This window comes from Tympanuchus pallidicinctus, unplaced genomic scaffold (genome assembly GCF_026119805.1).
Source record: "Tympanuchus pallidicinctus isolate F22 unplaced genomic scaffold, pur_lepc_1.0 scaffold3, whole genome shotgun sequence".
Classification (NCBI taxonomy): Eukaryota; Metazoa; Chordata; class Aves; order Galliformes; family Phasianidae; genus Tympanuchus; species Tympanuchus pallidicinctus.
The window spans coordinates 81832534-81847603 of record NW_026294747.1 but is presented as its reverse complement, the minus strand read 5'-3'; the positions used below and the strand labels follow the sequence as shown (position 1 = coordinate 81847603).

At 42.7% G+C, this 15070-nt stretch overlaps 1 protein-coding gene and 1 long non-coding RNA gene across 2 annotated transcripts in view; one reads left to right on the top strand and one right to left on the bottom strand.

The window, feature by feature from the left end:
• Positions 1-2454: 2454 nt before the first annotated feature.
• Positions 2455-3899, bottom strand: LOC128086696 (uncharacterized). Its single transcript, XR_008209481.1, has 2 exons — positions 3612-3899; positions 2455-3511 (listed from the first exon to the last, which is right to left on the bottom strand). It is a non-coding gene; the product is annotated as an uncharacterized LOC128086696 (long non-coding RNA).
• Positions 3900-13962: 10063 nt separating this feature from the next.
• The window catches only part of CALCR (calcitonin receptor), a 132099-nt gene continuing 130991 nt past the window's right edge, over positions 13963-15070 (top strand). The window contains exon 1 of the mRNA XM_052694960.1: positions 13963-14158. The gene's annotated coding sequence lies outside the window, so the exon portion shown is untranslated. The remainder of the gene's footprint in view (positions 14159-15070) is intronic.

Sequence of the window (15070 nt, the reverse complement as noted above, 5' to 3'; positions counted from 1 at the left end):
TCAGACACTACAACCAATTCCTCAGATCTTCCAGTAGCAGGTGGTGACACTTCCACAGGCAGTCTGTTCCTCTGCTTCACCTGCTGATCAGCAAAATGGATTTGCTTCCTTAAATCTTTGTCACTTAAATTTAAAATCATGACATCTTACTTCTCACCTGCAGCAAGTAAGAATTGTGAGCTACTTCACTTTTCACTTAAGTCTTCTCTCAGGGTTTTTTTTAGACTGATCAAATTTCCTCAAATCATCTTAACCCATGTTTGTGGCTGCTGATCACTCTCACAGCTCCTTACAGGTCTGCATGCATCCAAGCACTGTCTGATGGCTGCGTGCAGCTCTTCGGAAAGCAGCAGCTGCCTCATTACAGCTGCAGCCGAGGCCTTCCTTGCTTTCAGTTTACCTTGAAAACCAAGCAACCATGTAAATCCTCCCTGTTATCAGCTTCCTAAAGGGGATTAAACTGGCCCCTCTTGTTTGCAGAAAGATTTGAATCCCTTTTTTTCCTTAATGAAACTTGCTTTAAGATGAAACAGAAAATACTACAAATCCAGAGGTCTCATTCAAGAAACCCACTCACCAGCAAAAATCCTTACCATAAAACACAGTCAATGACCAAAACTGTAAGCTATAAAATCTTTTGATTTATTTTCAGTAAGGTAAAGTGTCCATGTGCCTCTGAATGTTTTAATGGAAATTTTTAACAATCCAGGTGATTCCTAGCACAGTTGGCTCTCAAATACATTTCAAATATTATTCTTTAGAACCTGAATACATACATTCCAGAATAATATATCATTTTAAAGATTTATCATACAAATTATGTAACTTTGCCAATGACTTGGAAATTAATTTTCTTCTTAGCATGCCACACTTACGAAAAAAATGTTCTGCATATAAATCTCTGGTTGCTTTACATTGAATCAGAATGTACATTTAGCAGCAGCATCTTCCCATTCTCCTGTGTTATTATGACTTAGCTGATCCCTCTGAACTGAGGACATCAGCTGGCACACATCAGCATTACTTTATGTCTGGGGTACTGCACATTCCTATTTTCCTCCAATTTTCACAAAAACTTTTGCTATTAGCATTTCTTCTATAGCTAACTGCTCTTTAAATGAATACTTTCACATTTGTGCACGTCCTGAATGCCTCTGGGTCTGCTCAGTTTAAACAAGGGTGGCTATTTTAAGCCTTTATATGGGATGTTTAATACAGGGAGTGATTCTCCCCCTCTCCCCAGGGCAGAGGGGTGCCTGCTGTAGGACTCACTGCCTCTTTGGGTCATGGCAGCCAGCATCCTGCTGGGGTTGGGCCAGCAGTCCTGGCTGACCAACTCCATCAGCACCTGCAGGAAGAAGCAGCTGACTGTGTGTCTGATAGGCTGCAGTTCCTGCTGCACTCCTGCTGGCATCTTGAATGCAACCGCTTTCCCCCTCTGAGTGGGAAAACAGGTCTAACTGCAAATAGATAGGAGGATAGCATGTCACCCTTTCCTGCTGCAGCCTGCCTGTGGATCCAGCTGACAAGGAAATACTGGGCCATGCTGAGTGGCTGTGATTTCTCACTGTACTGATGCAGATCAGACAAAACCCCTGTGAAGGTGCGATGCCTATATAACACAGTGATATGAAGCAGGCTGACAAATCCCAGTGGGAAAATCATCAATCCCACCTGCAATGGCTGGGATGGGCTGGCACCCACTGCACTGCAGGAGAAAGGAGCCTGGCAGAGATACCACAACGCTGTTATACAAATGTTTGCCAGAATTTTCTTTCTCTGCAGTCAAGAGACACAAATAAAAAATACAAATAAAAAAAAATAATTCAAGTTCATTCAGTTTCTTGGATGCATGCTTATAGAGCACATCAATTAAATGTTCATTGCCAACCAGCAGATTTACACATTATGACACAACCTGGCTGTACTGCCCCATGTTTCCTATAAGGTCAGTTGATGAGTTCTGATGTCAGATTGAGACAAGACAGAACTGTGCTTCTGAATTACAAAATACAAATGCTACAAGAGCTAATTCTGAAGGATTGGGTAATGGGCAGTCGAAGAAAGGCAAGAGACATTCTGAGAACAGAGGTACCTAGTGCTGCGTTTGGGTTTTCAGATGCACGAAGAGTTGGGAGACCTCTAGAGGCAAAGGCCTGCCTGGCGGATTGAAGCAGCCTGTAGGCTGTCCTCAGTTGATGCTCTTTGTGGTTTCCTCAGCGACTTTGCCATAGCAGGACACAGAGTGGCCGTGGGTCGGGAATCACGAGTGACTCTGAGATAGGAAAAGATCCGGGCTAGGAATGAACAAGCTTCCCTCTTAATTCCTAAGTGTTCTTAAGAGCTTCTCCTACACTTCTAACACAGGATGTCTTACTGGTCTTCAGTGTGAAGCAGCCTGTAACCAACTGGTAAGAAAGTACAGAAGACTGGAATGATTTCTAAGTGAATTCCTGACAGGCATCATTTTAACAGTCATAGGGAAATCCACCCAAGTACTCAGATCCCATAGTCCTGAAAAGAGTGGTGCTGCCTTTACTTCCAAGACCACAAAACATTTTGGAGGGAGGAGCTGCTTTGTCAGGTTTCTAGGTTAGTTTGTACACCTTCTGGACGTTAAAACCCGTATTCATTATCATTTCTATTCTCCAGTCAGAATTCATTAAATTGGGAAGCAACCCAATTTCTAGAACACAAGGCAGTGGATGAGAAAATATGCACTGCCATCAATGCTATATGGAATAAGTGGTATTTTTCAACATAGCAGCAATTTACCTAATTTCCAAGCAATAATGAATGCAGGAAGCAGAACCTAGAAAGAACCTAATTTTTCAAGTAATTTTTATGGGTATTTTAGAGCACTTGATGCATTCACCATCCAGCTACAGCCTGCTGCAATCAATGCTCAGTCTTTCTTCAGCTCAGATCCCAGATGTTTCATGAAAACATGAAACAGACAATTAGTGACCAACATATAGAATGTTGCCCAAGTGGGTTGCTGAGCATTATCTAGAAATTCCAAGAGCAGCAAAGAGAATAAGTTACTCTCCAGAGGTAGCAGAGGAATCTTTAACAGCACTTTAAGTGCTGCTCAAATTTGGTGTTACACAGTTGAAGAGACTGGTTTATAAGCAGAAAGTGCCTTCCAAGGCTGGCAATAAATGAGGTAAAAATTGTTTGAGGGAAAAAGGGGAAAAAAAGCTAAATCGTTGCAAGAAGTTAATTCAGCTATAAAAAGTACATCCACTAGTCTAAAATTCAAGCTGTGTGGTGAATTATATACACTTCTAAACTCTGAAATACATGAACATATGCAACATGTTATAATATTTGGCGCCATTTTGCCATACGGAGCTACATCTTACATCCTGCTAGAGCAACAGTAATGCTTCATGAGGAAGACTTGTAGTCTTAAGCCCAGCACAACTCCTGGACAGCAGAGAAGTCCCCAGATGTGACCACACAGGCTGAGCAGAGTGAGAAGGACTGTAGCAGAAGGTCTGAGGCAGATCTGCATGAAGATGCTACAGTGACAAAAAGGAAATTTCCTCTGGCTTCAGAAAGGATAGGATGCAGTTTGCTGAGCCTATGAACTGCAAAGAAGAAAAAACCTGCCTGTGCAGACACAAGAGTCAATGGGAAGAATTATTTTCAACCTTTCTTTTGTTTAATTTATCTCACCCAGCACATTGATTTTTACCTTACTTGACAAGGAAACTTTGCCTACTTATTCTGCTCATATCTTGTGATGTATAAAATAGAAATATAGGGACTGGAAGTCTGTTGGGTTCATTTGGGCATCTGTAACTCAAGACAGGGGACTGCTGTATCCCAAGGCGATGAGAGAGTTGTGTCCAGCCATTTTACGATACTTGTGAGTTGCAGGTGAAAGACATCTGCTGATGGGAAATCGAGAAAATGAGTCAGACACAACATTACCTGGAACTTTACAGAACTTCTGGGTAAGATAATAATGACAAGACATGGAAAGCTATCTTGCTGGTGTCAGTTTCAGCATCACTGTGCCCATGAGCAACAGAAGACAAATGGTGAAGGTATGGTACAAAAAAGAGATAAGAGAAAGCTTACATGTATGGCTGGTGCTGGTTTGGTTAGCACATAGACAGAGACAGAGTAGAACGCACTTGAATCAAAAGGTATATTTAATGAATTTGTTGATAACTTATCAGAATTCTCTCTGCAGCATGAGAGAAGGGAGATTCTTTCCCTTTGTCTGAGAAATAAACACTGAAGTTTATTCCAATTTGATTCTTTTTCAGAAGGATCCCTAGCAATTGTTCAGACTATACACTAACTTTCAATTCCTATTGCCAAATTTTAAAGACAGAAAACATTGAAACGCCATGGCAGCTGAACACTACCTAGTCAATATGCCCTTCCCAGTCACAAACTTTAAACTAAAAAACTCTTCCAGAACTCCCTACAAAGCTCAGCACAGGTGAAGAGGGTTTATCTATCAAGGAGAGCTTTAACACAAAAAAATAAAGGGATAGCAAAGGAGCTGGGATCTGAAAGCATGACCTGAATACAGAGTGAGCTGTTAGCTCTAAGTGCTTTTCAGTTGCCTAAACTAAAAGTTCATAAGCTGTTTTTAGAAGTAAAACTTCACTCTTCCTTTAAAAAAAAAAAATAAGAATCCATCAGTCACTTGCAGTAAGAACACACTAAAAGAATGCTAGGAGAGTTGTTCAGTATTTGACCCTGCTGCTCAGGAGGAAATTTGGAAGTATAGTATCTGCCATCAGAGCAGAGACAAGTAGGGGGAGAGACTGAGCAGAAGGAAGGAACACTATAAAAAGCAAAGAATAACAACATATGGCTAGAGAATCTCCTATCATAAGTATTAAAAAAATAAGTTGCACCAAGAAAAAGAAAAGAAAAAATACACTACCGAATTTTTCATATATTCTGAAACTGCTCTAATTTACACAGCTCTTACCCAGCTATAGTTGAGAGTTAATTTGCAGACAAACACTGAATAGAAATGATGTGCCCTGTCACTGAAGCAAACAGGACATCTCACAAAAAGGAACCTAAAGCAAAAATTTACCATGCAATCACAAGCGAGTATCTTAAAGACAGTTTTAGTGAGTGCAGAGAACGCCCTTATGCCAGATGACTTAAGGGGCCATGGAAAAGGAGAGAACAAGCTGACTTTTTACAGGATCTAAAAGAGTCCTGGAGGAAATCACTACATCTATGGAAGTGAACATTCAGCACAACAGCTTTCCTGCATGACAGGCCCAAACAGCAACAATATTGGCACTGCCACACATCATCATGTCTCTCAAATAATAATAAAAAAAAGTATTTTGATCTCATCCCAAAGTTATGAAATAACAAAGGTTTTTTTGGTGGATTGGTTTTCCTCCCTGTGAAATCAGCAAGAGACTGGGTATTATCTTCACTGGGATAAGGATATTAGAGTAGCTGAATGACACTGCTGTTAGATCTGGTAGGATGTTACGACAGAAATGAATCCCAGTCCTATTATTCCTACTATTTGAAGATGAAAAGAATTAGTTTAATTCAATCACATGAATTTTTATTCTGCAGTAGCTCTCTACCTAGTTTCAAAATGCTCAATCATTTAGGAAAATACTCTTCTAAAGTAATATTGTCATGCAAATAATGCCATTGAAATGTTTGAATAATAGTGCTCAGGAACTGTGTTTTTTATTTTTATTTTTATTGTTCTTTTGCTTCCCCCACAGATAGCTATACCTGAAACATTTGGTATACACTAAAACCTCAGAAATGGTGCTCAAATACATTTCTAGGCAAATAAACAAAAGCATCCTGCTTTTCAGAAGATGGCTAGAACTGACCAATGAAGGTTTCACAACCATCTTCAACTAGGCATCCCAATTAGACTCCTTCAAGTTTGCTCCACTAGATTGATGGTTGTACCACACAGGGGCATTTGGCATTTGCAGAATACCCTTCCTTGGTTGGTGAATCAAAAGATAGTCTCCTGCCCTAAATGTAATGAAAAAAAAATCCTTTCTAACAGAAAATAGACATGGTCACAGTATACAAACCTACAGTATTTGCATGCCTGTTCATATAATCAACAAATATTATGATATAAACAAGAGAGACAGGCAAAGCAGATTACAATAACAAAAAGAGAACAGATAGAAAGCTCACCCATATCCTGGGCTCACTTACAAAACTCCAGCAGAGCAGATCTCCAGAAAAGGTCCTTCCCTACTGGCAGTCAGCTCTTAAACAGGTCTAGGAGAGGTGCAGCCAGGCTCCACCCCTTCCTGCAGCACAGGAGAATTGCCTTCACCTGTTCTCCCAGTGCTGGCTCAGTGCTTGTTTCAGGTGATCAATCAGAGGTTCAGGCTGTGACTCAGCAGTTCCCATACACTGTTTCATCCGAACTAAGCATATTCTGTAAGAAAATTCATCTTGACACAGTGGTATTCCTCTGGGCACAAAGATTTCTAGCGGCTTTGTAATAGCTACTAAAAACCAAAAGCTAAGTCAAACAAACTGTGTAGCCTCCTCTCCCATAGTCACTCCTCTTAACCATTTCCTTTTTCTAAATTTCACCCTCTGAGGAAATCAGAATCCAAAGCAACAGCAGTAAAAAGAGCAGAGTCCTTCACTTTATTCACCTTGGTGACCTTCAGCCTCCTTGGTGCTGTGAGCAGCTGAAAGCATATCTCAGGAATGACCTAGGGGTGATACTGGAAAGTTGAAAGAACTTAAAACAACAAGTAGAGCCACAGAAAGTCATGAACCAAAGTCATTACTAAATGATGTACAAGACACTGCTGACTTCTGACTAAAGCTATTTCATGAAGAGGACAATTATATTTGGTCTGACTTTCCCTGGAAGGAATTGGAAGCACTTCAGCATTCACATGCTAGACCTTAATTTAACAAGAACTGGGACCTCTGAAACATTTTTCATACCACACACCATCTGATACTCTTGTAGAATGCTGTAAATAACTGCACCGTTAGAAAGAATGAAGATCACAGATGCTTCAGTTTTCATTATAGTTTGATAAATATGGAAAGAATATTAATGTTAAACACAACTTCAGTATTAAAACTACTGTACATCAGCTTCCGACTCAGTTTCTAAAGAGCAGATCCTGTAGAGACACGCAGTTTGCCTATTTACATGGCTCACAAGATTCAAAATGATCACCCAGTGTTAAAATGTTGATGTGTAAATAACTAGGAAGAATAATCTTTGATCCTGCTGTGAAACACAAGAAAATTTGGTGATGTTGACCAGCAAAAAATGATCAGGATTTGCATCGGGTTGATACGCTTTTCAAAAAGACAAGTCTCATCCCAAATCCTGTCCTTGGAATTCACCCTTTTAATAAAGAGTTTATTAAAATCGTAACTACTGAATTAGTACTGTGTTTTCAAACTGGTACCAGAAACATTAAATACATCTCCCATGCTTTTCTCCTGTGATTTGCAGTCTGCTTGGAACACCCTGCCATCACTGATCACACATAGTGTGTGTTCACAGTTCAGTTGGTGTAAACAAGTAAACAGCAGAAAGATAATTATGGATCAATAATACCACTAGAACAGAGATGCAGTAGTGCACATATGTATGCCTGAGTGGTGCCAAGAGGTGAGAGCCCTCGGAATACTTGCTGCCTGAATCTGAATGATTTTCACACTCTTTTGTAAAACTGCAAGTCAAGTGATAGAAATCAAGCCTTGACAAATTTGAAAAGATGAACCTTGTTAAACCCTGATGAGGTGAAGCACAATTCAGAATGCAACAGTACTGAAAATGATGCCATATTTTCATTTTTAGTAAATGGCTGCAAAATGTAACAGTTTAAAACAGATTTCAGTTTTTAAAAGTGCATTAAAAACACATCCCACAGGAAGTTATGGTAGAAGATTTATTTTCCAATTGTGATTTACTGGCTGAGAGATCTGTTATATGTGTAAAAAAAAAATCAGTTTTTTCACTTACTATATCTGAAAAAAACTTGACTCATTTTGCAATTTCTTCTAGAGCCACAGTCCAGAACTATGACAGAAGAGATGTGAGCCAAGACTGAAATGCATTGGCAAAACTCTGAAAACTTCCAATATTCCTGTCTTCAGTGTATTTTAGTAGAAAAAATAACTCTTTTGCAACCTATATGTGTGAAAGCTCCTGCATCTTCTCTCTTTCTATTCCTTTTTTTTTTTCTTTTCCTTTCCTCTTTGGAATTACAGTGTGTTCAAAAACCTGAGATAGAGGATTAAAAGTGATGGCTTTATGATGATAAGAGGAAATAAGCAGAGGATCATGGCTTAAATCCACAGAATATTATGAGAATGGAGATAGAAATGGTGCTAGAGAAAATGAGGTTCCTCTGGAAAATGTTGCTGCATTTTAATGTGAGGACGCTCTGGAACCAGACACCTCTGTGTACTGCATCCCTCTGTCTTAACTGGCTGAAGAAGGCCCAACCTTACAGTGCTTTTTAAGAAATACAGGTCTCTGTGATATCACCTATGTATCCAGAGAAAAGGAGCTGCAACTAATGAAGACCTCAGAGTCAAAACTAGGACTGTCATACAAAATCAATCATTTGGTTAAGATGGAGGAATGCAGAAATTTTGTGCACAGACATATCCTCCAAGGCATGGGTTCTGTGATTTGCAGTTCACTCAGCATCTTACCCTCATTGATTGTACACAGTTCATGTTAACAGTTTGTCTGGTGAGATGTAAATGGGAAGTGGTTACTAGAAAACCAGTGTCAAAGATGGTGAATAATTTGGAACTAAAATATATTTAGTGCATGCAATCATGGATGAAGAGAAATGAGAGGAGAGTAACACTGAGGAAGAGAAGGTGAAAGCTTGAATTATGTGAATCGACATGGTGGGACACAGCTTTCTGGCCAGCATTTGTCCACAACATCCCTTATGTCCACATACAATCCTTCGTTTGTTCGGTCATCAGAGCCTCAATTTAAGTTCTTTGAGTTGCAAACATTTCTACTGTGTTTATTATGTGCTCTGTTTTTATAGTTCTACTCAGAATCACACTCCACATTCCTTACAGTAAGTCTTCTAGTGCTAATCAAACTCTCTAGGCTAACACCAGTTATGACTCTCCTTCCTTCCTTCCTTCCTTCCTTCCTTCCTTCCTTCCTTCCTTCCTTCCTTCCTTCCTTCCTTCCTTCCTTCCTTCCTTCCTTCCTTCCTTCCTTCCTTCCTTTAATTTACAACTTTTGTTTCCTGATTATTGATTGATTTTGTTTTTTTTTAAAAAGAGAAAGAAATTTTCCTTTTAGAGACTTATGTCCCATTTTTTCCATCATTCCAAAGTATTTTGGAGATCCCTTTAAGAATGTTTTGAGTTGAACTGAATAACCAATGCCTGGATAAATTAAGTAATATAAATTAAAAACAGAAAGTTAAGCAAGGAGGTGAGTGTCGTTACCCAGGTTTTATTGTAGATTAAGAAACTGACTGAAATAAATCTATTGTAACATAAGATAATTGCATACATAATTAGATGCTTGAGGCTGGACAAACATGTAAATTTTGATTTTCAAATTTCTAAAAACAAACAACATAAAGTTAAAACAAACAAAACACCACTATCTGTATGTCAATGGCTTCTGGGGTTGGCAATAAAGATTATAGACAGTGTCCATCACTAAGCTGTCTGTGACCCAGGAAAGGTGTCATCCTGACACCTCCACCAAGCTGTTTCCCATTTGTGCCATTCTCTCAGACTATTTCCAAAATTCTGTGGTTTTTTTTGTCCAAATCATTAGAGAAATTGTTCAGACAGGCATTCTTTTTCATTTTTTACATCTTTTATTTTAAATTCATCTTTTGGTCTTTCTAATATAAATTAATTCTATCACATTTCCAAAAAATGCCGTTCCTGAAGAGTTCTTTTTCCATCTCTATTAATTTTTTGGGGGAGAATGGGAGCTTCAAGTCTGAGGAGGTTTCACAGGGGCTAAAAGGGCAGCAGAAATAAATGTCTACACCACAGCATAATCAAAATTAATCCCTACCCTGTTTTTGTATTTCAAGAAGGGACATAGGTCAAAATAACAGTGTCAGAGATATGAGAAATTTGCAGTATTGCCCTGGGAGAAGTTCTTCAGCTAGTACAGAATTTCAAACTCAGGTAAGACTGATGATTGCTGTTGTCTCTACATTTGCTGAGAAAAGGAAAATGGAGGGAAATGTATTTTCAAGATGTCTTCCATTACATTATGCATAGTGCATTTTATGCCCTGCTAACATGTGAGAACTGAAACTTGAAGTGATGCAGTGCATCAGAGCCCCAGATTCCTGAAACACTGGCACCTCAGGCCTTAGTTTGAACATCTCTGCTCTGCTCCTTGATCATCAGCTGTGTTCACATACCTTTCTGCAAAAACTTCTATAATTTGCACTTGTCTTTTATTGCACAGCAGTGTTCTGTTCCCCCAATAATCCCAGTCTAATTTGTTCATATACCTTTCAGCCTCTCGAGGATTTCTATACCTCTCCTCACCTTTCAAGTTTTGAATGGACTTCTTCAAGCAGTAGATTCAGAAAGCTCTTTATTTGCCATTCTTCAAATCCCTAATTCCAGAGTGATATCTTTCTCTAAAAATTAGAAACTTTCTGGTTGGGAGCACATGGCCTGAATGGCAGCTATGCAGTGCTAGCTCCATGAATTTCCCTCTCACTGAGCTGACATGTTTACAGGCAGCAGAGTTAGGAAGTCTGCACAGCTGCTGATAGTGCTGTAACTGTGCTCACAGTTCTTAATCAAGTCAATCCTAGGAGTGCAAAGTCATGATTACAAAGTCGTACACAGGAGACTTAAATATTCTCACTGAAGGCTTAACGGGGCTGATGCGACTTGTGCTGAAGGTAATGGCAAATTCTGATTCTTTTCCCCCTGAAATGGATCAGGTCATATTTATTACCATTTTTGTTTAAATGTAGTCTTTCACTCCTCCCATTTTCTCATCCAAATAAAGCGTGTGGCACTTACCCCAATGCACTGCTTACCACTGTGCAGAGCATACCTACATGGTCATCAGGGGACAGCTCAGCGCTCACTCTTTGTTTGCCTCAAACAACATAGATATGAACAAATCCTTATCTGAAGACACTGTGCTCCAGTCTTTCTCACTGGGATGTACCATGGGATGTACCATGCCTATTAGGAAAGGTACACAAACTGTGAAGGGAAACTGTTCACTTCCAAATAGTTTGCAGTGCAGGCATCCTTAACAGATGGTGGAAACATCTCTGCCCAAACTGCGAACATTCATAGGTCCAGCTGTAAACGAGGACAGCGCATACTTCATAAGTGGCATTCTCTCCTGTAGAACAAGGTAGACAAAATATATTCAAAAAATGCTGCAAAAAGGAACAAATTCCTACTTTCACAGAGCCAAACTACAGAAATTTGGGCTACATAGAAAATACATTATTCTTGATAACAGAAAGAAATTACTGAAATCTTACTACCTAGTTTTTACTTTCTTATTTTTTCAAGTAGGAAAAACCCCCGTCTCACAACACACAGCAGTAGCTCAGCCACCTCTTCCACACAGAAGTCAACATGTTGTAATGACTCCTGAGCATGAACAGAAATAAAACCATCAAGGTACCATTAATAGTAATTTTCCAGTGGTTATTTATGGGCCTGATCAGCACTGCACATGCATGCCAAATAGTAACTATTCATGCTTGCAGTCCCAAGGGTATGATGGAATTGCTTAGAGCAGAACAAATCAGGAAATGTTACTTTCATGTTCAAGGTAATGGTTAACAAAAAGTTTATTTAAAAAATAAAAAAAAAAAAAGAAAGAAAGAAAGAAAAAAACTTTTTATAGTATGGAACGGTAGAGTTGTACCTCAGCAGACAAACATCACTAAGAAAACAGAGCAATAAAAAATCTGTTTTAAAAGAAGTACAAAAACAGTCACTGAGAATGTGACAATTCCAATGACAGAATGAATGCAATTAGCCAGAAATGTCCAAAAACTAAAGGGCTGGGCAGAAATCACCAGGAAAGAGCCTGTTCAATATTCCATCACATCTTCTTGCTGGCACCCATTGACATCTGTTGATGCTTGTTGAATGCTTAGGGGTACAAGATAGTGGATGTGAGTACAGTGAGTGCTGGGTGATGCATTTCAGCCGTGGTTACAGTAACAGTGGAGCACCTCCACTGGTGCATATTTTCAGCATGCAAATTTTTGTTCACTGCTGGCGAAAATGCAGAGCTAAATGTGGTGACTATGCTGAAAAACAGTGTTTTGTAGCTGAAAATGTGCTCTATCAAATAGTATCATTGTGCTCTTTGTATCTATTGTCATTTCCATGGAAATAAATAGGAGCCATTACTTTTGGAGTGACATATGTAGTTCAGTCCTAAAGCAATCTGCACATGGTGATCTACCCTCTCAGCTGCTTCTGGAGCTCCTGGAAAAGAAAATATTCCAAGCATCCAGATCTTTAAGAAGCTACCTTTCCTCACATGAGTTACTGTCAGAGTGAAGGGAAGAATTCTCCTCTCTCAAATCTTTGGGCTATGGGTGTGTCTACCAACCATTCTTCCACAGATATCTTGCAGGCTGGTAACAGTGTTACCAGCCCAGGTAACAGTGACAGGATGAGAGGTAATGGCCTTAAGTTGCACCGGGGCAGATGCAGGCTGGATATGAGGAAAAGGTTCTTAGAAAGGGCTTTGAGGCATTGGCACAGGCTGCCCAGAGAGGTGGTGGAGTTACCGTCCCTGAAGGTGATCAAGAAACGTGTGGATGTGGGACTGAGGACCATGGTCAGTGGGCATGGTGAGGATGGCTTGGCGGTTGGACTAGGTGAACTTAGCGGTCTTTTCCATTTTCTTTTTAGAAAATAATTTTTCTATTATTCTACTCTATGATTTCGTGATCTCCAGCACTTAGCATGGAGCTGATCTCCCTGTCTGGTGATGGGCTCACAGCAGTGCTGCACGGGGGGGCTCTGGGACTGATGCAGCCCATGGAAATCTCCACGAGTTCTCTGCTTCTGCCAAAGATCTGCAAACAGCAAAGTAAGCACGGCACTATGAGAGGTCGTGTCCCACAGACTCTCCTCGCTGTTTCTAAGAGCAAAGCCTACAGCGAAGGCTGAAATCTGAAAGGGACGATGGTTGAAGAGGGCGACTCTCGCTGTCCCCCGGCTCCACCTGCTGGGAGCTGCCCGCTGCGCGCTCGGAGGCACCGCGGGGTGAGCCCCCTCTCCCCGGCTTGAGGATGTGTCAGCCGGGGACGTTAAAGAAGCGGGAGCTTGCATAGCGCGGTGCCGCACTCACGCCCCGACAGCCGCTGCTCCCTCGCGAGTAGGGCTCTGCTCCCTCCGGAGCAGCGTGGGGCGGAGGGGTAAATCTTTTCCCGGGATCTCCACGTGCTTAAAAGGCTCGCATAACTTTTGGAACAGGGGTTTAGATGACTGCCGGCCGCTGCACCGACTGCAGTTTCTCTGCGGACACAGGCAGCCTGAACCCCGCTCCCTCAGCCCGCACTCCGTTCCCCTCGGCCGGCAGCCTCCCTTCCTGCGTCCCCGTGGCTTTTCTCTCCCGAAACACGGGCTGAGCTCAGAGGAACTTCTCCGGGACGAGGAGGAGGAGACGGGAGAGCGCAGAGCTACGCTCTGCTGATGGGAGCCTTGAGGCGCCGCGCCCTCACGGCACGCAGTGCCCAGAGGCGGCGGCTCGGGCACCGCACCCCCCGCCCCCCAACACCACGCGGGTGACAGGACTCCGCTCTGCCTCCCCCGCCTCCTCCGCTGGGCCGCCCCCGCCCCGCCCGCTCGGCGCGGCAGCCCCGCCGGCAGCAGGCGGCCGGGAGCAGCGGGGAGGCGGGCTTGGGGGAGGCGCTGCTGCCGCCGGGCGCTCTCCATCTGCCCCGCTCCGACGTCGGCGCGAAGCCCTCTCGGCGCCCGGGGTTTGGGGAGGAAGGAGAGAGCGTCGCGGACAAGAGGAGGCGGATGCTCGCAGAGGTACGGCTCCGCCGGACGGGCACGGCTCTGGGCTGAGCCACAGCTGGACGCGGAGTGCCGGTGCATCCGAGCACCGAGGGCCGTCTGGGAGCCGGCAGCCGCGGAGCGAGCGGAGAGCGCCGGGAGCACGGGCGCAGTAAGTCCCGGCAACTTCCTCGCTCCGAGTGGGCGAGGAAGTGGGAGAGGGTCGGGCAGCGAGCCGGGAAGGGACGGTAAGGCGAACAGTGAATAGGGAGCGGGCTGCGGGGGTCCGAGCGGGGCCGGGGGCTGTCGGCACGGTGGCTGGGGGACACCTGAGCCCACACCAGCGCTCCCCGCTCTGCCCGGCGCTGTTCCCGCACTCCCTCCGCCCCGCTGGGCTCCCTCTGCGGTGACAGCGCGTTGTAAAAGCGGCACTGGTCCGTCTCGGAGCGGTCCCTCTGGTGACGGTAGGCTGATGTATGAGGCTATTTACTCCGTGTGTCCAAGCACAATAAAAACGCCTGCCAATTTTGTCTTCAAATTGCTGTATTGATTTCATTCTTGTGGGCTTCTTGACAAGGTTAAGGTAGTTGACAGTTTGTAAGGGAAAGAGAAAAACTTCTGGTTTATTCTAGTTACTGAATGTCGTTTGTAGCTGAAATGGTGCACGAAAATATAATTCATAAAAACATCAAATAGGACGAGGCAATCCCCAGATCTCCAATAGGAAGATGTGATCCCTGGACCTCCTGCAGTCAATATCATCAAAATCTAGCAGATGCCCTTCTGCCATGCTTCTGTGCCCACCTTGAACTTTATGGTAACACAGTATTCTCCCCAAGACTACATGCCTCCCCTTTACAGTAGTCACATAGTTGAGAATGAATGAAGTCAGCCATTGCATTACTGCATGCTTTGTCTTTTTGTCAGCTCAGATTCAAACTGAGCTCCTGCTTCTTTCCCCCGGTGCTGGCAGGGCAGTGTTCAGCAGGAGGCCCTATGCATGCTCCCAGGAAGATCCTAGCACTGCATCTCTGCTCTCAGCAGCTGAGGTTGATGAGGGAATTTAGTTCACCACTCATACAAT